Source organism: Pinus tabuliformis, chromosome 9 (assembly GCF_031772625.1).
Source record: "Pinus tabuliformis cultivar Carrire ecotype Pingquan chromosome 9, CPIR1, whole genome shotgun sequence".
Classification (NCBI taxonomy): domain Eukaryota; kingdom Viridiplantae; phylum Streptophyta; class Pinopsida; order Pinales; family Pinaceae; genus Pinus; species Pinus tabuliformis.
The window spans coordinates 589,042,245-589,068,252 of NC_142307.1; the positions used below are offsets into that span (position 1 = coordinate 589,042,245).

General features: G+C 39.6%; 1 pseudogene; it reads left to right on the top strand.

The window, feature by feature from the left end:
• Positions 1-2,345: 2,345 nt before the first annotated feature.
• The window catches only part of LOC149149939 (DEAD-box ATP-dependent RNA helicase 17-like), a 40,692-nt pseudogene continuing 17,029 nt past the window's right edge, over positions 2,346-26,008 (top strand).

Sequence of the window (26,008 nt, forward strand, 5' to 3'; positions counted from 1 at the left end):
GACATCTCCACCATTGATGAGGAACTGATAGGTATAGAGGCATCTAGATCTATGCCAGATTTACTAGACGACAATCACCTGCAGCTGATTGGCGAGCATGTCTTGCGTGTTATATTGTCTATGGAGACACAGTTGGAGGCTCATGTTGAGTCCATGATGGAGGAGGATGTGAACCATCATTTGGGCTAGCCATTGATGAGGGCCAGCATAAAGACTGCACATTGGGATTTCAACATAGTTCGTTTCAGTGGCAAATTAACGAGATCTACAATGTTATTAGCCCACCCTTATGCATTGGATTGAGGGAGGTAGTATTGTCTAGACATACCCTATGGGATAGTCAGACAATGGGATTGGGTGGTGAGAGGTACTGAGCTGGTACTTGATGGAGCAGGCTAGGTCATTGGATACATCCATGGCCACATTTCAACAGAAGCCATGGATAACCATAGGGACTCAAGGGCCAGACTCTTGTTGGGGTCCAAGTGGGATTTCCATCACATCATAGAGTCGTTAGGTGACAGTAGTAGCTACGTGATGGATTTGACGTTTGGGCGCACACACATTTTCAGATCTCCATCAGAGCTCGGGACAACACTAGTGACAAGATGGTTTGACAGGGGAGCAGACCAATTTCATGAGTTGTCTTGGCATATTGATTGTGCATGGAGTCATAGGGTGATTAGCCTACTTTGGCAGGAGCTGGTAGGAGGAGGTGGCATTGATAGACCACCAGACAGTTACATGGAGATGGTGCTCTCTCATTGGTATATTGGACACTAGAGCTACTGAGGATAGGCACAATAGTGTCATTCCCATTGGCATGTGAGGAGTCAGACCACTTAGGTCTTTTAGGGAAGATGGGGAGATGTAGCCCACATCATGGAGGGATTACTAGCAGAGTGGTGGATGTGTTGGCACATGCAGGATGGCATATGATATAGGGTGGTACGGCAATAGGCAGTGGTACCCAGGGGTGCACAAGGATATTTTGCAGAGTCCAGTCTTACGTAGAGGGATGCAACCTGATGCATATAGATCTAATTTTAGAACCTAACATCCAATGTTGTATAGAGGTATGCAGTGATGAGTAGTGGCCTGTAGAGGAGCATGGAGATGCATGGTTGTTTGATGTAGCATGTTGGTTTTCATTGAGCAACTCACCTCGCATCGAGTACACGTGGGGAGAGCCAAATACAATGACACAGGCAGGATATGAGGCGGTACAGGATGGTACTGCAGTAACACAGGGTATCCAATGGTGTACAGGGATAGGTTGCAGGGTACAATGCCAGGTCGAGGACTATAGGGATACTTGGTGGGATGCAGAGGCATATGGTGCTGCACAACGAGGTCTTGGAGGGTTGCCTCAAAGGAGACATATGGACGGAGACACTGGGCATACCTTTGGGTGTAGTTCACCTAGGATCAACGGGGACGCAGATGAGTGATACTCAATGGTATCCATGGGGACTCACATGCCTGTCCCTCTTATACATCACTTATAGGCACATACGACTTGGTTGTTTTCCTTTGACACTCTAGGCACGAGTAGCTAGGGATAGGGAGCTCACCCGAGATATTGGGATGACTCTCAATGCACTAGGGGAGAGACTTCTCAGTGGTGGCATTGGTTCGGTGCATGAGTTGACAACCACAGGTTGGCGGATGAGGTGATCATCTGCTGGGTGATGTATCACTCATCAGTGAGCCTACGCTTGGGGAGAAGGTCACGAGGGAGACATGTGTCACTCTTTCCAAAGGGCATGTCAGGACTATGAATGAGCAGAGGATACCATGTATGATTGAGGCAACTTTCCAGTATGTGTTCGACCTCTAGACATTGTATTGGCACATTATCAAGAGGGAAAATGGCAGACCCAAGGGAGATGATTTGTAGGGACAAGAGGGGTCCACATACCCTGAGTCGATTACGAGTATCATATACCCATCTTTTGGTTGCATTGAGGGGGTAGCTCTTTGGCACATGTAGCTCCCAGCGATCATCGGTACTACACAGTGGCAGACATAGGGCATATTAGCATGCATCATATTAGCCCACGATATACGAAGCCTATATAGTGATCACATGCAGGGACTAGAGATGAGGGCCAGAGGGATTCCATCGGTTGACAGGACTATGCCATAGCAGGTCTAGCTATGGGATGCAGGGATTCAATTGATCGATAGATCACTCATGATGAGCGGAGTCATGGCAGAGTGATATAGTTCTCTCTTGGGACGATCCATGGGGGTTCACAGTGGTTTTCGTCATATGGGGAGGTAGACATTCTCTGTTGCTACACATGTTTGAAGTTAGATTTGGATGGGTAGGCCTGGGTGCCATGGAGATGCCCAGGAAAGATGTGTCTTGCCTCTTTCAGGATTCCACCATCAAGTTCCAGGAGAGGAGGATATTGACTGCGCACGATCAGGAGTATGAGATAGTGAGAGTAGCGCAACATCAACATGGTGGCACCACTCTGGGACTAGCAGGGAAATGGGGCATCACAGCTCTTAAAATCTTAATAAATTTTAGGGATGCGCTAGCTACTATGGGGGGAGATCATACAGATCTTCAATTGAGCTTTAGTGAGTCACTGATGGAGCAGGGGACTTTTGGTACTTTCATCGGGCAAGGTAATTAGTGGAACGAGGGGAGCTTCATGTTGGACAAGATTCCCTGGGATCTTGGTATTAAAGGATTCTTCCATATCAAGACAATCCAGAGGTCAAGCATGATCAAGTGGCACATCTAGGACCCTGGCACATTTTGCAGTGACAGTGGGGAGCAATAGTTAGAGAAGTTTCTTTCTTAGGCATTGCTTGAGGACAAGCGATTTCTGGTGCATTGGAGGAGCTTGCCGGATGAGGATGCCACCTAGGAGGGTGAGCACATTTTGGAGCACCCAACTTTGAGGTTGCTTGAGGGCAAGCAACATTTGGGAGGGGAGGACTGTCATGTCCCTTCTCAAACACATTTGTAATAGGGTGTTGCTACACAATTTTGCACAATTTTGGCTAAGGAAGAGAACCCATCATTTTCGACTTCGGGACTTAGGAGGCAATTCGACTTTACTTGGTTGTTAGTGTAATGTGGGGGCCACCCACATGGGAGTTCGAATTGGCCCGTTTGAATAGCTTGAGCCTTGGAGGGAAAGTCGAAAAGGTGGATGGAGGGGCCCACATGAGGCTAGGGAGGCCCAATGAGTTAAAAGGAGGGAGCAACTCTTATTTTGGATTCATTCTTACACGTCACAATAAAAAATTACTTGATTGTTCGCTCTGTTGTTTAGCTAAGTCAGTGTTACTTGTGAGCGGGAGCGAAAACGGGTGTGGGAGCGAATCCCAGAGCATTTTTTATATAATATATATTTTCTATATTTTTATATTTTGATACATATATGTCAACAAAAACATGTAGAATTATGAATAAGATATAAAAAACATAAAAAAACGTAGATTGAACCATATAACAACAATCATCTAGAAGTTATAATCTTCATCAACCATGTCCACAAGTTAGTAACATAGTAACATACAACATATTGAGTCTCGTGATTCATCAATATTAAAGTTTCAAGATTCAAAAATTCAATATATAACATTTATCATCATTGATCACCAAAGTTGTACTTGTAAGCTAAGTGTAACCATTACAAGAAATAATATCTAAGATGAAATGAAATGTTATAAAATGAAATGAAACAACTTTCAACTTTCATGAAGCATCATATTCATAATTCATTACTAATGAGTTATAATTGCCAACTTCAAACTTAAATTGTCATATATTGTTCAAAAAAATATCACAATAAATATGAAAGATTCAATAGTTATAAAAACTACTAGAAACAAGAAAAGACAAGTAAATCTATTATCTATTGCTTATGCTTGGGCCTCTTGCCACCACGAGAAATGTCTAATTTTTTAGACTTGTTGGAAAATTAGGATCTTTGTCATTAATATCACCCTAAGCATTAATATCCAGAGGTATCTTTGTCATTACCTCTATATCTGTATAGGGATCTTTGTCATTAATATCACCCTTTAAGCATTAACATAAGATAGAAAAAGCATAGCATGTCAAGTCAAGAATTTGTTTGAGTGATGCGTACATTTTTAGGAGGGTCATGATGGACGAGTTCGACAACCAATGTCACTAACATCAAGGTACGTAGAGGGATTGGTACTCTTGATTAAATACGAGTTCGATACCCTAATACATGACAAACTTGAAAATTCAATGGAAACATTGCAACCCTGAAATCTGGAAAAACTGATAAGTCTACTGGATTTTGAATGAAATCTAAAATTCTACTTTCTCTATATGAAATCCAATGAGGTTAGAAGCACTCTCTAACATCCTGAGTCATTTCATGGTAATGTTAAAAAATTAAGTAAAAGGATGAAAATGAAGATTAAGGAGAATTTCACTTTTAAATTCTTAAACATTACCATGAATTGCATATCAATACTAGGGCCAGAGGCTTGATCATTAAGTTTCCCCACTCAAAACTTATTTGTTTCTTTGAAAAAAAATTGCATTTGGAACATTACTGTAAAAAGAAAATTGCAAAAAGGGCTAAACGCTCCTGAAAAGGCAGAGAGTGTTTTTTTTTTTAGGGAGCGAGTTCCCGACTTGCTCCCGAGTCGCTCCCACCCGGAGCACGGATTGGGAGCGGGATCAGGGGGTGGGCGCTCCCCTGCAAGACTGAGCTAAGTCAATTGACTATTTAGCCACGAATCTCTCAAGCGAGAGATTCAACCTCTACTTCGGGGGACCATCCATGCCTACCCTAGAGAGGCAGTTCCATAAGTATTTCAGGAGTTTTGGGGGTGTGTTATAGCATTACCATTCAGCCACAACAGGGAATGTGTATTTTTGGCTAGTTGGAGAATACGTAGGGGGAGTTTGGAGCTATCAGTGATTGAGCATTTTCCAGGAGAGTTAGAGGATTGGGAGAGCAACAAAAGGCCAACCTTTCTTGTGAGTTTTGGAGCTAGAAGATCTGACATCCCAACAGTTCGATTTACAATTACCCAGGGCCTACGCAGACAACCATCACTAGGCTCATGTTGGAGTTGGAGGAAGGAATTGTAGAGCTGGAGCTGGCTGGGAGAAGTAAGAGATCACTTGGAGGGCCATTTGAAGAGGATTGTTGGAGTTGGGAGAGAGCAAATATTGACATGATCAGTCACAGCAACAAAATTCGAAATTGGAGGAGGGCTAAGCTATGAAAGGTCAATTTTTGAAGGTTGGAACCAAGGGAAACTCTTTTTGGGTTTTTTCTGCGTTTGGGGCAAGGATCACACTCCTAATTTTACAATAAAAATTGGGCATATCTAAGGGGTCAAACAGGGGTTCCAACTTAGCTAGCAGCTAGAGGAGCCAAGGGGAATTTGGGCCAAAATTCTGAGGTCAACATTTGGCCAATTCCTTCGTGGGTTTTTTTGGGTTTAGGCCAAGGAGAAAGGAGCTGAAATCTTATAATTTTATGAGCATGGGAAGCAGTGATTCCAACCCTTTGAAGTCAATAGACATAGCAGTTTTTTGGGGTACCGTAGTTCAGTTTGGTGCAGCAGTTGTAGAAGTCTTCATTTCAGCATTTTCTCTCCTTGGTTTTGTCATGCTTGTCCATTGAGACAAGCCCAAGTGCACCATTCTATTTTACTATTGTATTTTTGCTCCTAAAGAAGTAATAAAATGGCTCAACAATGCTCTATTTCTAGTGTTTCCATGGGTGCTTAATGTATATTTCGTTTTTCTAATTGCTGGATTGTTTGCATGCTTTGTATATCACTTACATTCCTGTTTAGGAACATTACAACAGTCTACTCTCACTTTTGGTCAACTCCTAGAATGCTAGAGGGGGTATTCAAACTACACAAGCATCACCAAATTTATTAGGGTGACTAGTGTCTGTAAACACTCAAATGATGAAGGTTAGGATTTAAGGAGAAAAAAAGTCTGATTTGATGTATGATATTTTATTGCAGAAAACAAAGACTAGGATACTAAATTTATGAATGAAATAACCTTGAGAAAAGCATCAAAATTGATTATGAAGGTCATTGGCAATGTTGGGATTCATATCTTGAAATTACTTTTGGTTTGGGTATGGAAATGTTGATTTACTATTTTGTTATACACCTGCAAACATGTAATTTTGCAGAAACCAGCAAGCAAAAGCCCACTCTGGGGCCTCTGACAAGCCTAGAAATGCTATAAAAACTTATGACTATGAATTGGAGATGATATTATAATGAAATGTAAATGAAATAAACATAATAGCACTACATAGTACTAATTATTCAAAATATTATTCAAATCTAAAAGTTGTTACTTAATTTTGGGGGTCAATTCCCTTGCCATTGAAAAATGAAATTGTCCCAATCAGCATGAAACCTATTGCAATTGTTCTTACAAATGAGACTCACATATATTTATATGAGTCTCTATAAATTGAATTGGTCTAATGAGCCCTCACAAATGAGACTCAATTCTATTTATATGAGTCTCTCTAAATCAAATTAACCTAATGAGTCCCCAAAATTATAAAATAATGTGCTAAAAACAAGTCTTGTTCACAAGCCGACCAAGTAGTTGTCACAACTTATGAAAAATCCATCCTTATGCAAGTCGAGTTGATGACGTCATGATGATGTAGGGCCATTGGAGGGCCATGTTGAGTCCTCTAAGTGCCATGATGAGAGAGAGGGCTCCAATAAAGATGAATTGGGGGATGGCCCCCAATTTTCCATGCCAGTCATCATGTGGTGCCCCATAGTGGGTTTGGGGCACAAATGTTGGTCTCATGGGTCTCTTGATGAAAGATAAGCTTGTAGATTGCTCCAAATGAAGGCTCTGATGATGGTGCCTTCCCTCCTAAGTCTCAAAGGTGAGACAAAACTCCTCTGGGCCTTGGATAACCTGCACTGATCATGTTAAGTCGGTTGCTCCAAGTGCATCATCTTGCAAATAATGTGGGCGATGAACAAGCTGTTGAAGGTGCTGAGAGTGACCATGGCATGAAATGATGCTCAAACATATAATGGAGTCCTATGGATCTCAACAAATCCCCTATAAATCTCAGTATGATCCTCTATTGGGCTTGGGCCCTAGTTAAGTTTGACAGCGCATGATGAAACCACCTACCAATTACATATAAGAGTTGATGCGCTTCATCACCATCAGTTACAACAATTCATTTGTGCATCCAAGTGAGCCAAGCTTATTAATCAAGGGCACATATGAGACTTCATAATGGGCTTCCCTTCCAAGTTTGGGGCTTTAAGCATGTAATAATGTTACCTCCCTAGGTAGGAGTGGCTAATAAACAAACCTATAGGGTGTTCCTAGCCCCTAAGCAGAAAGATAAGTTTGAGGTACATCCTTCAATTGATAGGGATCATGTGAATAATGTTGAGATTGATAGGGACACAGGGGTCTAAAAGCCAAATGCCATGGGTTCAAGGATGGTAGTGATGAGGGATGTCCACATATTTAGGTGTATAGATGTATGAGTGAGAAATTGTGGATACATGAGCTACACCGAACTTTGTTTTTCCACTCTTCTTCATTTTCCTTCTGCCTTTTCTTGATTTTTTCTTTGTTTTACTATTTGGGTCTCCAGGAGATGAGAGCATGTTGTATATGATGTAAGTAGTTATTACTCCCTTAAGGTGGGGTAGTTCATCGCCCACTAGGGGTTAGGACATGCATGGGTTCCTTAATGATGTGGGGCACTCATGGGGCCCTAGGAACCAGCGTGATGGCCATAATGAAGGGGTAGAGCTCATGTTTGGCTTTTTCCCACCGCTCATATAATGTCCCAACCATGTTTTGCATTTTATAATATTATTTCATTTTGTTTCTTGCTTGTGGCCATGATATGCTTTTAATTTTTAATTTTAATTTTTTAATTTTTTATTTTGGTACATCAACCTCTGCGGTAACATTTCTAGGCCTGACCAAAACATGTCGATAAAGGGTTGGGGTGTACCGGTGCCTTATGGATCCAGTGTTCATGTGGAACTAGAGTAGCAAGATGATTATATAGGGCTTGTAATGCACGAAGGGGAGTGAAAAATGTGAAATGGGAAAATAAGAGCACGCTACCAAGATCGGGGTTTCCTAATTAGTGCCCTTCCTGAAGCTATAAGACAATAGGGGAGATCCCACGAGACTATGATTGAGGATTAACCCCCCATTTAAGGTGAGGGAACATAACTACAATCAAAACCCATCCTCCTTCCAAGTCACCCAATAATCTATGCCCAATGTGCCTAAGGAAAAACAAGCATAAGCACTTGATTGCACAATGAAAAGAATATATTTAGGGTTGGATGACCCACCTTCAAACATACGGTCTCTACAGATGGGTGAGGGGACATATGATTGGCTCAGGGAGCGAAGATCAAATGGCACAATACATCGTCTACACTGGTGGCTATCAGGGGCAGTTGGTTGCCGGCTGAAGACAAATCATTGGAGAAATTTTTTCCTATTGGGTCATCCACTTTTGGTGGGTAACAGGTACAATTTTCCATGAAGGAATGGTTGACATTCCTTGAAAAATTAACTTGAGTTCTTAGGAAGTAAAAAATTTCACTTTGTTTGCACAATGTTGCTTGAAAGAGGGTGTTGGCCTTTCCAATGGCTAGTATATAATGTGGACGACCTCCCTTTGTTTGGTCCAAAGATGATTCAAACCATACTTTTAGGCTCCTCCTTGCTTGATTTTGACTTGAAATGTCCCTTGGATTGCTTGGAGACCTAAATGGACTTCTCTTTTGCCTCAACATTCCTCCAAATTGATCTTTACATGATCCAATGGGTAGAAAGGTTGACGACACTCCTTGTCTTGGTCCATTTGCTTGATTTTTGTGTGATTTAAGGCTTGAACTTTCTTGAACATGAGTTGTCCTTGTTCCATGATGTATCCTTTGCTTGCTTTGACATCTTTCTCACTCAACACATTTACCATGTTACCTATTTTAACCTCATGCCTACCCCAAAAGGAGAAGTCACCTCGTTTTGAAGGTACCTCAAAGATGGAAAAGGGACTTTAAAGGGGGTGTTAAGAGTGCCTTGACTTGGAGGTCGCAAGAGATCATTTCACTTCCTTGGAGGATGTGGGACACTGCCTCAGGGAGCCCAAATGCATCGCAAACAGTGAGACTTCCATGAAGAATGATGGCCATGGCCAAAGAGGTGTGCGTACATAGGGATATGGTTGATTTGGCTTACAAAGAGTGCATTGAGATAATGGGAAAGTGAGGGGAAAAGTACAATAAGCTATCACCTTTATAGGGCTCCTCAACAAGTGCTCCCATAAATCAGTCATAGTAGATCCACTTCCTAATGCTCGCATATCACCGTAGGAGATAAGAATGTTGCATGATGCTTTCTTTTCCATTCTCTTCTTCTCTTTTCCTTACCCACCGAATGCTGAATGAAATCCTTTCCTTCTAGTCCTAACCTTTCTCTAGTGGCTTGTGGATTATACTAGCATCATAAGGTTACCATAATTAATATGCTCTACCAAGTTGATTGATGCCCAGTTTTTGGGAAGGAACACTATGAGAGAAACCTATGTCTCATACGTTAGGGTTTCTCTAAAAATTAATAACACCCCCATTTATACTTTTACTCATGAGCCCTTTCTCCTTTATACTTCTTTACTTCCTAATCAACATGGGGAATACCTCCTTGTATATCCTCTCTTTTTGTTTCTTTTGTTTGCCCAGTTCCTTGGTTACATCACCACTAATGGGTCTCTCATGGTCATCTTCCCAGGTAGGGCCCAACATGAGATGGCTTGTCCTTAGATGGGACCAATCACCATGCCTCTCTTTTGCCTATCAGGGACTTTGGTCTTGGTTGTCACATCCTATAGACTGCAGCTATGGGATCACATCTCCAACCATTGCCCCAATTCTTGCTTCCACTTGTCTATTGCATTCCCCAGTTCAACACTAGCATTGTCAACTTTTTCTTCTTTCCTTCACTATTTGTGCTTCGGTGTTGTCAATTCTCACCACTTTCATTTGCTATCTCAACTAGTGGTTCCACCTCTTACTTCTTGGCTTCAATTGTTCATCCCTATTGTTGCCCCCTCTTCTGTATTTGGTTTAGTTTTTTGGTCCTGGCTTCAGTAACTTTGATCTCTCTATCCTCCACTCATTCATCCCTTCCTTTGCCACCTCTCCTTCCTTCTCCTCTTCTCACCTTCACTCGCTTCTTAGCCTTCATTGAGATTTGATATTGTTATTTCCTCCCTGTATGTGGCAAGACATTTACTTTTATGTTGTAGGTTGTCTTACCACACAATCTAGTAGGCCCTAAGGAGGGAAATCCTAAGTGTCCAAGAGCTAGAATAAGTGATAGCAATGTGATAGTGTCCCACTTCCACTACAACCAATGTCCCCTGTTGCTTACGATATTTCACTAATGGGAGGAGTCTCGATATATAAACAATCACATTTAATTGTTGTTCTAGGGTTTGAGGTACTAGGTGATGAGTTATGACTTCTTAAGGGAAGCTCTATGTGAGAGAATGACATTTCAAAAAGGTTTTCGCTTCCTATTAGAGACCTAGAAAAAACTTGCATGGGATACAGGGTTTTGTGAATTATCGTGGTTAAAGGTACTCCCAAGATCAAGGCAAGGAGAAGAAAGGGCTTCTTGTGATTTATTCCAATGAATACTAAGCTCTTACCACCCTCAAAGAAGTCCCCAAGTCAAGGAAATGCAAACTAGAGTTTCCCTTATATGGCACACGTCGAGCAAGAATTTTTATGGTTGAAAACACAAAGGATGCTTGTCAAACCTTAAGGACTTGTCACTAAGACCCTAAGCTTGAAGTCTATGATCCTGGAATCAACCATTTCACTCTCTAGAGAATTTTTCTCTATGCCCTAACCTAGTTATCCAGAAAGAGGGGACTAGAAAATTGGGAGAATAAAATATGGAGAAAGAAGGATTTGATCATGAAATGGTTTGGACCAATGCCTTCTCATTTGGGCTTATGGAGTCCTAGATGCTTTGGATTTGCCATAATTGTCTTTAAGGAGTTCAAGAATTGATGCCCTAGCTACCAACCCTCAATAATTACCCAATCAAAATTTATGGAGTTTTATGGGGTAAAAACAAGATTTGATCACTAGGAAAATTCATCACATGTCATGGTATGAGTAACATGTTCAATTTCCAACCAAGTAGGTTTCAAAATAAATCTTCAACAATTAGGGCAAAATATAGCATTAATCTAGTTGCAACAATTTCGTACATTAGACATTTTCTAGTAATGAAACTTCAACAAGAGGCACTTACAAGATGACAATATGATATATCCATCCAAAAATCAAGAAATAACTCCAAAGAAAATTGAATTTCGGCTCCAAATTATCAAAATGCATCCAAGACATTCAATAGCTAATCCAAAGAAAAAGTGCAGATTTGCCAAGGAGGCCAAAATTCCCAAGTGTGATGATGATCCAATACAAATGAAGTTGAGTTTTATTTATATGAGACCTAGTAGGTTGAATTACTAGCCCAAGTCCCCTAACATTATAAAAATGTGCAAAATACATGCCTTGGTCACAAGCTGACCAAGTATATTTTTCAAATTATGAAATAATCATTCGAATGTTAGCCGAATTGACGATGTCATGCTACTGTCAGGCTGTTGGAAGGCCACGTTGAGTCCTTTTGGTGCCAAAATGTGTGAGAGGGTTCCATAAATCATGAACAAGGGGATGGCTCCTTAGTCTCCATGCAAGTCATCATGTGGGGGCCCAAAGTGACTTTGGGGCACAAAAACTGGTCTCATAGAATAGCCTATGATGCTCCAATATTGAGGACTTTGACAATGGTGCTTGCTCTCCCATGTCTTAAGGGATAAGGCAAACCTTCTCTAGGCCTTTTATCAGCTGCCATATAATGCTAATCCATCTGGGGCATACTGGTCCAAGCACATCATCTCGTGAATAATATAGGGTAATGAGCAAACTGTTGAAGGTGTTGAGGGTGCCCATGGCATGGAATGATGTTCTACACATGATGGGAGTCCCATGCCTCTCAACACTTCACCCGAGGGTGTCAATATGATTTGGGATCCACCTAAGTTGCCCAACCCATGATGAAACCAATTGCCAATTACATATAATATCTAATTCTCATCCTCACAATTAGGTACAATAACTCAGTGGTACATCTAAGTGAACCAAACTTGTTTATCAAGGGTACATTGAGACTTCATAGTGGGCTTCCTTTCCAAATTTAGTGTTACCTCCCTAGGTAGGGGTGGGTAATAAACAACCCTATTAGGTATTCATAGTCCCTAAGGGGAAAGACAGGTCCCTGGTACATCCTTTAATTGATAGGTGTCATGTGAATGATGATGAATGGATGGGGACATGGGGGTCTCAAGGCCAAATGCCATGTGTTCAAGGATGGAAATGATGATTATTTGGGTGTATAGATGTAGGAGGGAGAAATTGTGGATACATGAGTTAGCCCGTCCTTTGTTTTTCCACCCTTCTTTATTTTCCTTTTGCATTTTCTTGATTTTTCTTTGTATTACTGGTCGGGGCCCTAGGAAATGAGAGCATGTTGTGTATGACAAAAGTGGTTATTAACCCCTTAAGGTGGGGTAGTTCATTGCCCACCAGGGGTTGGGACATGCATGGGTTCTTAAATGATGTGGGGGAACTCATAGGGCCCTAAGAACCAGGGTGATGGCCATAATAAGGGGTAGAGCTCATGCTCGGCTTTTTCCCATGTGCCATATTAAATGTCCCAACCATCTTTTGGATTTTATAATATTCTTTTTCTTTTGTTTTGTTGCTTGTGGCCATGATATGCTTTTAATATTCTTTTAGCTACATAAACCTTTCGGGCAACATTTCCAGGGCCAACCCAAACATGTGGACAAGGGGAGGGGGTGCTAGTGCCTTGTGGACCTAGAGATGGAATATGATGAAGTAGGGGTTGTAATGTGTGGAGGGGAGTGAAAAATGTGGATGGGAAAAACAAGACTGTGCTACCAAAAAGAGGGTTTACCAAGTAGTGTCCTTCCTAAAGCCATAGACTAACAGGGGAGATCCCATGGGGACTAGGATTAAGGATTAACTCCACCCCTCCATTTTAGGTGAGGGAACAAAACTATGGTCAAAGCCCCTTCCTTTTCTCCAAGTCACTCAATAAATCCATATCTAGGATGCCAAGGAAAAACAAGCATAAGCACCCTATTGCACGATGAAAAACAAAACTTTTGGGTTGGATTTCCCACCTCCAAACATATGTTTTTGAAAGATGGGCGAGGGGACATATGATTGATGCAGGGAGCAGAGATCAAATGGAAAAATGTATTAGCTACACTGGTTCTTGTTAGGGATTGTCAGTGGCCGACTGAAGAGAGTTCTAGAAGGAATTTTTCTGCTATGGATCTTTTAATTCTTCTCACTTTCCTTTTTAATTTCATTTATCTTTTTGATATTTCACATTTCTTGTTATAACTTTGTATTACCAGCGAAAACCTTCACTTTAAATGATAATGCCTTATATATACAAGTGAGACCCTAGGGCTAATGAAGGTACAAGATAAACACTAGGGATAATCAAACAATGACACCTTGTGTAACCTTAGTATCTTATTCACACGTAGGCCAATTGTTCTCTAACACAGGGGGGAATATATAAAAGAAACTAAGTCCAATGAATGATAATAATTTCAAAGTGTTTTAGACTTGGGATTAATATGATTTGTGATATCTCATGATCTATATTGTGGATTTGTGCAAGAAAATAAAAGGATGGGATTTTACTTTTTATATTTGAGAGTGGTTGAAAGGAATCAATAATGTTTAAACTAGAATGACGACTATGGGGTCTAAATGCTAGATTTGGAGGGCTATTTGTTTAAGAATGATTGGGACCAACAAAGTTGAAAATTTCATATTGTATCCAAACCTCTCCTGTTATCAATTGATGCAAAATTTTCCTTTGAAAGGGCTTGTTACCGCAAAAATTTGTAGGCCTAGTACAAATCCTCACTAGGAAGATCAAGACCTTTTGGCAACAAGAGATTGGCCATGAATGCCACCCCAACAACCTTTTTCCAACTATATAGTGGTATATTGCACCATAAGAAAGAATTCCTTGTATGTGGATGACCTAGATTATATTCAACAAGGAAGGTTTAAGATGATGGAAAGGTATAAGAAGTGTTTAAGGGTATCGATGGAGCCAAGAGTGTTAGGATATGCTTTGCCAAACCAAAGTGCTTTGACCCTAGATGGCTAAAGAAAATAATGGGGCTTCCATAAGTTAGGGTTTGATAGATTTTTGATGATAGGATATGCAATGTCATATAACAGCCAAAAGTAACGCGTCTTAGAATGCTTAGTTAACAAAGTATCAAGACTATTGATTAGATATGCAAGGTTGAGGGTTTTTGATCAAGTTTTTAAGGTTGAAACATACATAAAAGAACAATATAGTGATGACATGAACACTACAAATAGGTTTTAACATGCGATAAATGCTTGATTTTGCTTTCTAGTAAATATATAGTGAAATTCATAGTTAGAGGGCAATGACACATCAAATAAAATTACTTTTTAGCAATCGTAGATATTTGTAATTTAAGGGAGAAGAAAGAGAAATCAGTAAAGGTAGAAGGTTTTATGATTTATCACCACCACCTAGACTACTGCCTTCATCTAAATGGGCAATGGAGTTACCTGGGGAAAATTCATTGAGGACGACGTTGTTGAAGAGGGTGAGAGGTCTAAAGCCTCTTCTTACAAACCCTAGAGGCTTCCTTAATAGGGAGATGTTAGATTTAAGAGATGCACAACTGGGATTTCTTTTATAGGATTCTGGTAAAACGATTTTGCATGGCGTAGAGAATCACAATTTGTAGATAAATATAACAATTTTTACCATGCACGTGTAGAAATCTAATTTACATAATATAATATGAAAAAGATAGAAGATGAGAAATAAACTTACAAAATTTCCACAAAAATCTCTTCAATCAATTCAAAGAAGCCAACTTCAAGCAAAAATCCACCTCCAGGAGCAATTTGACCATAGGACTACATTTTGTCTGAGTAGAAAAAGGACAAAAGCTAATGCACACACTTCTAAAAGAGAGAAAAGTTTGTTGATGAATGATGATGAAAAGTGAATAACACTCCCCACTATTATATATGGCCATGATTCCAAATTGTAAGGACACAGGAGATGCACCCACTGTCACCTCATCACACTCTACTCTCACTTTTGTTTCACTCCTTGAATGTCAGAGGGGGTAGTTATCCAAACTACATGTGTCACCAAAAGTATTAGGGTGACTATTGCCTATAAGCACCCAAATGATGAAGGTTATTATTTAAAAAGAAAAAAAAATCTGATTTGATGTATGATATTTTATTGCAGAAAACAAAGATTGGGATACTAAATTTATGAATGAAATAACCTTGAGAAAAACACCAAAATTGATTATGAAGGTCCTTAACAATGTTGGGATTCATACCTTGAAATTTAGCTTTGGTTTGGGTATGGAAATGCTGATTTACTGTTCTGTGATACACCTGCAAACATTCAATTTTGCATAAACTAGCAAGCAAAAGCCCACTCTAGGGCCCCTGGCAAGCCTAGAAATGATATATAAACTTATGACTATAAATTGGAGATGATATTATAATGAAATATATATGAAATAAACATTATAACACTCCAAAGTACTGAATATTCAAAATATTTTTCAAATCGAAAAGTTGTTACTTAGTTTTGGATGTCAAATCCCCAAGGATTGAAAAATGAAAGCGTCCCAATCAACATGAAACCTATTGCAATTGTTAGGACAACTGAAAACACTTCCAAAGGTTAGTAATATTCAATTAACAAAGTTTAGAAATGTTGCTTGGGGTTAGAAGGGTTGGAATCAACCCTTCACGAATCTAAAGGCAAGGAATTTCCCCAATCCTTGATCTATAACTGCTGAATATAAAATCAGTTTTCTAAAATCACCTTGAAAACCCTCCAACATGTGTTAGATCAACATTAAATTCAAGAAAAGAGAGGGTCGCTAGCCTTCTCATATTTTCCATGTGGCATGCTTTCATAGAAACGATTGTAGAATCAAATTGTAATCTGTCAAATCTTATATAAGCGTAAAAGTGAAGAAACTCTCTTATTTACTTTTTATTTTTGATGGTTATTTTTTCTATATATTATTTTATGTATATATTTTCCTATTCTTAGGGCTTTTTGAATAAATAAAATTAAGGACAATTGCAGAACTTAGTAAAAAAAGATGTTTGTTTGGTGGAATAAGGAGTGTGATTTATTTCCCCTAGGGCTATGGGTCAAATTGATGGCCCCCTTGAGTTGGTTGATCAATGCTTGTTGATTATGGATGAAAGTGGAACCCCAGAAGTTAAATAAGCTCGCGCCTAATCAAGAACAAGCTTTGAAACCAAGCCCTATTAGAAAGGATTACACTTATGGAAAAACCATCAACAAATAGCTCAACTATGATGCAAAATAAATTGAAGCCCTTGGTGAGGAGCACACTACGGCATGGCCCACCAAGAAAAAACAAACTTTATACCAACAAGAGAGATGTGCGAGTAAAACCCTAGACATCCCTTAACAAGTGACAAAGCTTCCTTTCCAATTGATTGAGCTAGTTAGTTTTTGTAGTATTCTTTAGTTATCCACAAAACGCTTTAAGAAATATGTGAAATCAACCAAGAAAGATAAATCATGATGAACACCAAAGGTTTCTTGAAAATGTTTCACATTATGGAAAAACAATCTCAACAATTCACAATGATCTCCAAAGGATGGAGATTTCTCTATTTATAGATTACGATGTCAACATTTTGCCTCCTTTTGCTTGAGAAAACAAGCGACTTTTCATCCATAATATGATTCACTTTAAGTCAAACTAAAATTCATTTCACTATATTACTTAAATCTCAAAATAGGTGAGACATCCCACCAATTAGAGTTTTGACTTGACAAAAGGAGTTCCGAATTGACCTAAGTGTACAAGTTCCATTAAGAAATAGCTTAACATTCCTTGAAAAATTAACTTGAGTGCTTAGGAAGTCAAAAGTTCCACTTTGTTTACACAACGTGGCTTGAATGAGGATTTTGGCCTTTCCAATGGCTAGTATAATGTGGATGACCTCCCTTTGCTTGGTGCAAAGATGATTCAAACCATGCTTTTAGGCTCCTTGCTTGATTTTGACTTGAAATGTCCCTTGGATTGCTTGGAGACCTAAATGGCCTTCTCTTTTGCCACCACATTCCTCCATATTTCCCTTTACATTATCCAGTGGATAGAAATGGTGGATGAAACTCCTTGTTTGGGTCCATTTGCCTAATTTTTGTGTGGTTTAAGGCTTGAACTTTTCTAACCATGAGTTGTCCTTGCTCCATGATGTGTCCTTGACTTGCTTTGACATCTTTCTTACTCAACACATTTTCCATGTTACCTCTTTTAACCTCATGCTTGCGCTAAAAGTAGAAGTCGCCTAATTTTGAAGGTACCTCAAAGTAACAAATGGGACATTAAAGTGGGCGTTAAGAGTGCCTTAACTTCGAGATGACTACTCTTGACTTGGAGGTCACAAGAGATCTTTTCACTGCCCTGGAGGATCTGGGTCACTGCATTAGTGAGCCCAAATGCACCACAAACTGTGAGACTTCCATGAAGAATGATGGCCATAACCAAAGGAGTGTGCATACATATCGATATGGTTGATTTCGAGAACACAGTGTGCATTGAGATAATGGGAAAGTTAGGGGAAAATTATAATAAATGATCACCTTTATAGGGCTCCTCAACCATTGCTCCCATAAATCACCAGTCGTAGTAGATTCACGTTTTAATGCTCACAGATCACCATAGGAGATAATAATGTTGCATGATGCTTTCTTTTCCATACTATTCTTCTCTTTTCCTTACCTATAAAATGATAATGAAATCCTTTCCTTCTAGTACTAACCTTTCTCTAGTGGCTCTTCGGTTATACGAGCCTCGTAAGGTTTCCATAATTAATATGCTACACCAAGTTGAGTGATGCTTTGTTTTTGGGACAAACCATTGTGAGAGAAACCTAGGCCTTATATGTTGAGGGTTTCTCAAAAGATTAATAGCACCGCACCCCCATTCATACTTTTACTCATGAACCCTTTCTCCTATATCCTCTCTCTCTATTTGTTTTTCTTGCCCCTTTCCTAGGCTACATCACCACTAATGGGTCTTTGTAGGTCATCTTCTCATGTAGGGCCCGACCTGAGATGGCTTCTCCTTAGATGGGACCAATCACCCTGCCTCTCCTTTGCTTATTAGGGACTTTGGTCTTGGTTGTCGCATCCTATAGACTACAGCTATGGGATCACATCTCCAACCATTTCTCCAATGATTGCTTCCACTTTTCTATTGCATTCCCCAATTCAACACTAGGATTGTCAACCTTTTCTTCCTTCCTTCACTATTTGAGCTACGGAATTGTCAATTCTCGCCTCTTTCATTTTCCATCTCAACTACTGTTGCCACCTCTTATTCTTGGCTTTAGTTTTTCATCTCTATTGTTGTCCCATCTTGCACATTTGGTTTAGTTTTCTTGTCTTGACTTTAGTAACTTTTCCACTAGTTTATCCCTACCTTTGTCGCCTTTCTTCTTTCTCCTCTTCTCGCCTTCACTCATTTCTCAGCCTCATTGAGATTTGCTATTTTTATCGCCTTCTTGTATGTGGAGATCTATTTACTTTTTTTTTGTTGGCTATGTTACCAAAATCTAGCAAGCCCTAAGGAGGGAAAGCCTATGGGTAAAAGAGCTAGACTAAGTGATAACAATAGGATTATGTCCCATTGTCACCGCAATTAGTGTCCCCTATTATTTACGAAGTTTCACCGATGGGAGGAGTCCACATAGATAAAAAATCATCTTTAATTGATGTGCTAGGGTTTGAGGTACTAGGTGATGAGGTAGGACTTCTTAATGGAAGCTCTACGTGATAATATGGCACCTAGAAGAAACTTGCACGAGATCTAGATTTTTGTGAATTATTGTGGTTAAAGGAACTCTTGAGATCAAGGAAATGAGAAGAAATGGATTCTTATGATTTATTCCAATGAATACTAAGATCATACAACCCTCGAAGAAGTCCCCAAGTCAAGGAAATGCAAACTAGGGTTTTCCTTCTATGGCACACCTCAAGAAAGAATTTTTATGGATGAAAACACAAGCTATGCTTGTAAAACTTTGAGGTCTTGTAGCTAAGACCCTAACCTTCAAGTCTATGATCGCAAAATCCACCCTTTCACTCTCTAGAGAATTTTGGTTTATGCCCTAACCTAGCTTTCCAAGAAGAGGGGATCAAAACTTTGGAAGAAGAAAATATGGAGAAAGAAGGATGTCACGAAATGGCTTGGACCAGTGCCTTCTCCTTTGGGCTTATGGAGTCCTAGATGCTTCAGATTTGCCATAATCATCTTTAAGGAGGTCAAGAATTGATGCCATAGCTACCAACCCTCAACAATTACTGACTCAAAATTTATGGAGTTTTATGGAGGATAAACAAAATTTTATCCACTAGGAACATTCATCACATGTCATACTATGAGTAACATGTGCAATTGCCAACCAAATTAGCTTTCAAAATAAATATTCAACATTTACGGCACAATATAACATTAATCTAGTTGCAACTATTCCATACATTAGACATTTTTCAAGAATAAAACTTCAAGAAGACGCACTTACAAGATGACAATATGATATATCCATCCACAAATCAAGAGATAGCTCCAAAGAAAATTTAATTTTAGATCCAAATATCAAAATGCATCCAACACAGCCAATAGCTAATCCAAAATAAAAATGTGGATTTGCAAAGAAGGACGAAGTTCCCAAGTGTGATGATGATCCAATACAATTGAAGTTGAGTTTTATTTATATGAGACCTAGTAGGTCAAATTATTACCCCAAGTGCCCCAACATTATAAAAATGTGCAAAATACACGCCTTGGTCACAAGTTGACCAAGTACCTTTTTCAAATTATGAAATAATCATCTGACTGTTAGCCGAATTGATGATGTCATGTTGATGTGAGGCCGTTGGAGGGCCATGTTGAGTCCTCATGGTGCCAAAGTGTGTGAGAGGACTCCATAAATCATGAACAAGGGGACAAGCCCTTAATCTCCATGCAAGTCATCATGTGGGGCCCACAGAAACTGCTCTCATGTGTCTCCTAATGATAGAATAGCTTGTGATGTTCCAATACTAAGGACTTTGACGATGGTGCTTGCTCTCCCATGTCTCAAGTGATGAGACAAACCTCATCTGGGCCTTGGATCAACCGCCATATAATGCTAAGCCAGTCGGGGCACACTTGTCCAAGTGCATCATCTTGTGAATAATGTAGGGCAATGAGTAGACTGTTGAAGGTGTTGAGGGTGCCTATGGCATGGAATGATGCTCTAGACATGATGGGAGTCCAATGGTTCTCAATGTTTCACCCGGGCGTGTTAATATGATCCTCTAGTGGACTTGGGCCTCACTTAAGTTTCCCAACCCATGATGAAACCACCTGCCAATTACATATAATATGCAATGTGCATCCTCACAATTAGGTGCAATAATTCTTTAGTGTATCTAAGTGAACCAAGCTTGTTTATCAAGGACACATTGGGACTTCATAGTGGGATTCCCTTCCAAGTTTAGTGTTACTGCCCGAGGTAGGAGTGGGTAATAACAACCCTATTTGGTGTTTCTAGTCCTTAAGGGGAAAGACAAGTCCTTGGTACATCCTTTAATTGATACATTTCATGTGAACGATGATGAATGGACTGGGAGACAAGGGTCTCTAGGTCAAATGCCATGGATTCAAGGATTGCAATGACAAGGAATGTCCACATATTTGGGTGTATAGATGTAGGAGGGAGAAATCGTGGATACATGACTTACTCGTTCCTTTGATTTTCCACCTTTCTTTATTTGCCTTCTGCCTTTTCTTGATTTTTCTTTCTTTTACTAGTTAGAGCTCCAGGGAATGAGAGCATGTTGTGTGTGATATAAGCAATTATTAGCCCCTTAAAGTGGGGTAGTTCATCGCCCACTAGAGGTTGGGACGAGCATGGGTTCCTCAATGATGTGGGAGCACTCATAGGGCCATTGGAACCAGGGTGATAGCCATAATAAGGGGTAGAGCTCATGCTCAGATTTTGCCCATGTGCTATATTAAATGTTTCGACCATCTTCTACATTTTATAATATTCTTTTTCTTTTGTTCCTTGCTTGTGGCCATGATATGCTTTTAACATTCTTTTAGTTGCATCAACCTCCGGGGCAACATTTCCAGGCCCGGCCTAGACATGTGGACAAGGGGAGGGGGTGTGTCAGTGCCTTGTGGACCTGTTACCACACAATCTAGCAGGGGTCCTAGGAGGGGATCCTAAGGGACTATTACTAGACCAAGTGACAACAACGAGACAATGACCCACTGTCACCTCAATCAATGTCCCATGCTCTTTACCTTTCAACGATGGGAGGATTCTCGATATAAAGGAAATCACTTGAATGATAGGATCAATGGCAAGGTATAACGTGATTCCCAAGGCCCATTCAAAGGAGAGGCTCAATTAATGGTTTAAATGCTTAATTAAAAGCTGAAAGACTCCCTAAGAAAGACCTATGAAGGATGACCTTAGGCTTAGGAATATTCAATAATGATGAATGCCCATAATAAAAAATTCCAAAATCCCTCACTTGTGATTGATGTGTCTATACTAGGGTTCAAAGTGAGGCAAGGATGGCTCATTCAATGGAAAGATTCAATTAAAATGTGAGGTTTGGGAGAAGCTAGGGTGACTTTCCATGAAAAACCCCTTGAGAGAAATACTATAAGAGACCAAGGGTTGAGAGATATACGGTGGTAAAGGCTCATCCAGTGATCACCTATAGTTAAGAGAAAAGGTTTTGAATGATGAACTACAAAGTGCAAGCCTTCCAAAAATCCCCAAGTCAAAGCAAGCTTCAAGGGTTCCCACTTGGTGTGATAGTTAGGGCATCAATCTATTCAAAATTCCACCGTTGGAATTCGTTCAAAATTGGAGGATGCCTAGAGGAGACATAAATGAAGAAACTTGTCCAGACAGAATCCAAAAATTCCTTCTCCCAAAAATTTCACACCAAGCCCTAAAAAATCTCCTTATCCTTAGAGGGACAAAGAAAAGAGGAAGAAAAGAGGTGAAAGAATGATATTTTGTTAAGTTAATGTGATCACCAAGGATCTAGGACCATTGCCTTTCTATTGAGAAGATTGGAGTCAAAATGATCAAGATTTAGGAACTTTGCTCTTCAAGGAGGCCTAAAGAAGCAACTTCACTATCTTGCCAAAGAGAAGCTCCAAGAGAGATAGCAAACACTTTCTGCACATCAAAATGCATTTAATCATCCAAATTCGTACCACAATTGCAGGTCTGAATTCTTTAGAGAGAGATATCCCAAATCCAAGTGATGATGAATGATAGAGAATGCCTCTCTTATATTTATACAATCCTCGAAGGGATTTGAATGGCCTAATTTAGCCTAATGATGCCCCTAAAATAAAATAATGTGCAAAGTAACAATATTTTTGGTGACAAGCCCACCAAATAGCTCCACAATAAGAATTGTTACTGCTGAAACTAGTAGGGGTCCAAGGAGGGGATCCTATAGGGCAACCACTAGGTCAAGGGGCAACAATGGAGCGATAGCCCACTGTCACATCTACTAAAGCTCCCTTCTCTTTATGTACTTTCACTGATGCGAGGAGTCCCGGTATGAGAGGAATCATAAGAATAGATGGATCAATGATAGGATATGGGGTGATTCCTAAAGCCTATTCACAAGAGAGGCTTAGATAATGGGCTTGCTTGTTGTGAAAGCAAGATAGATGGCTCTCTTAGAAGGACTATGAGGATGCTTAGACCTAGGTTTGGAGAATATCCCTTAACAAGAGGTATCCCAGACCTAATAATCCTAAAGGAGAAATGGCTTCTATGTAATCCTTGTGGAATGCGAGTCACAAAATTGTGGGACCACAAAGAACCCAAGTGGACCCAAACTAGGTCAAGGGAGTAGAGTTGATCAACAATAGAGGGACTTGACCAGGTTTGGGAGGAGAATAGGATCAAAGGAATAATTTTCTTTTGGAATTCAAAATGATCCAAATGAGGACACTAACCCAAAGCAACCTAGGGAAAGGAATGATCCTTGAGCTAGGGCTCACGATATCTCAGGATTCCATTGTTAGATTGAGCTCAAATTTGGAGGACACCTTGAGAAAAGCCCAGCACAGTTGTGGACCAAATTTCAAGGGGTTTGGATGCCTAAAAAAAATTTTGCTCGGTGCCCTAGAGACCTTTTAGGGTTAGGCCTAGAATTGGAAAATGTGAAGATAAGGGAGTTATTTTGACCACCAAAGGGATGCGAGGATCAATGCCTTGATTCTTGGGCTTAATGGAGTCAATATACACCTAGATCGAGAATTTTCATATGCTAAGGAGCCCTAGATGACTTTCGCTAGCCTTTCAAGGTGTAGCAACAAGGTCATTTAGGGATTTATACTTCGAAATGCAAAGGAGATGAAGCTTCAAGGCTTGTTAGCCTTATAAGGTGCCTCTAGGAATATTCACCCTCTCCCTCAAAGGGAAACGCATGCAATATATCATTTACTCAAGTCTTAAAGAAGAATTTCGTATTATTTTGGCCCATACAAGAACAATGATAAAAAAACCATTCATAAAAAAAACAATGATTAAATTTCACTTACAAGAGAGACAAAGAGTATATCCATTCATCAAATTCGCATAGCAAGAAGCTCCAAATACGATAGCGAAAATCTAAACGTCAGTGTGCATTATATGACTTTGTTTGCCCAATATCACTTTGTTTGCCATAAAAATCAAGAAGAAATAAAATTTCAATTCTAAATGAAATTCTAATCTAAATGCAGTTAATCTAGTAGGATAAAAGAATATGATATTAGTTCTAATGCAAAAATCAACATGCAACTCATCCTACTGTAACATGCATATTACATTATGCAAGTGCTAAGTGTAATCATATATCCAATGCAACCAACATGTCAATTGATCGGTATAAGAACACATGCTTCTATTATTATTCATGCAACAAATCCAAAAGTAAAAATGAGAAGAATCATATGTGGGATTATGAGGGTGGGAGGTGAGAAAATAAGAGACCCATAGGTCATGGAAAGGAACCTTGGGGGAGGGAAGGGCACCAACTGACAAGATTGAATTTGCTCCTCTAACCAAAAGATGGAAATGTCAATAATCAAATACATGAACCTTTCATGAAGGACAATCTTAGGCCTATCATCCTCAGGGTAAGAAGGAGTGGGTGGCTCGTACACATTTAAGATGTTATTATCTTGGTTATTGGGAAAACAAGGGGTGGAACCATTATTATACCTAGGGAAAAACCATGATTCTCCATCTTTCATAGGGAAAACCAACTCTTCTTCAAAACCAAGGAAATGAACCTCATCACAAATATCCATTTTTGGGACAGGAACACAACAAGGGGGGTTGCTCAAACATGAATAAATACCCTTTATCGATGGTATGGCCAAAGGGAGTATCTTCCTTAATCCCTTTTGTACGAGGGTTATTGGAATTATTCACAATGGTAGAAAGCTCCTCTTTAACTAGGTTGTTGTCATATTGAAACATAAAGAAGAGATAATTCTAATCATAAGGACGGGCTTCATAAGGACCAATATTGTCAATCAAAAGGTGTAGAATATTTTCTTCTTTCTTGGGTTCATTCTTGTGGACTTGGGGTATTATGGGGTCTTCATTTTTATTATAATCATACCCAATTCACAAATCAGTTGCCCAAAAATCACCCATAGATTCCTTATCCATTTGATGATAATGATCTTCATCCGAGTGATCCTGTACTTTAATATTTATTTCACGCTGGCTAAGTTGTAAATCTTTCTCTTACTTGTTAGGCAGGGAGGATTGAGATTCCCATCTTCATCTTCGGAGGATATGTTTTCAAGGTCATCATTGTTAATTTCCAAATTTTCAATTGACAACTCCTCTACATCTTCCTCTCTCTTGGTAATCTTGGTCATCAAAATCTTCTATAATTTCATTGGGCAAGGTGCCATGCGTTTCTTTGATTGCATGACACAAGGATTTGAATTCACTCATGTAATAGATAAGCTCACAAAAAAGATAATTTGAAATTTTTCGTGATCACCGTAAATTAGGAAAATGGAGGGTTCTTCAAACCGAATGGAATAGATGCAGGGTAATCATTTGCCTTCAGTTCCAGGTAGCATTGTCATAATGTTCAATATCCTAGCTCTCCCTTTCTTGTGCAAGCGACTTCGTTCCAGCATTCGCTTACAACATCTAGTTCCAGGTTTCCAGGTAGCCTTGTCATAATATCCTTGCTCTCCTTTTCTTGAGCAACTGACTTCGTACCTTTGAAATAAATTATTAACATACTAAATACTAGTGAGATTATACATTGTAGTTCAGTATTCAATGATCATAGTTATGGGTTAGAAGAGTAATGGTTGTTGCTTAGGATGTGATGTTTGTTATTTCCATAATCTATTAAGGTGATATACCCTCTACCTAAATTGTGCCATTTGGAGTCTTAGGTTCACTATCCAAATTGATGAAATAAAGGGAATCGATGGGACTAGAGCTTCACATGGGGTGGAGCTTAAAAAATCAGTGATAGTAAGATACCCTTCTTGTAGCAAACTGTACATGTCTTATGGCTAATATTACCATTCTTTCACGAGTAGCAAGTTGAACCTAATTAAACAGAGTAGTAAAGTCATAGTAAAGCTTTCTCCATATTACAGAGACCAGAAGCTTCTAAATAGCTAGGATAGTGTAACCAATTTAGTACCAACTTCAATAAGAGTGAATAGAAATGTTA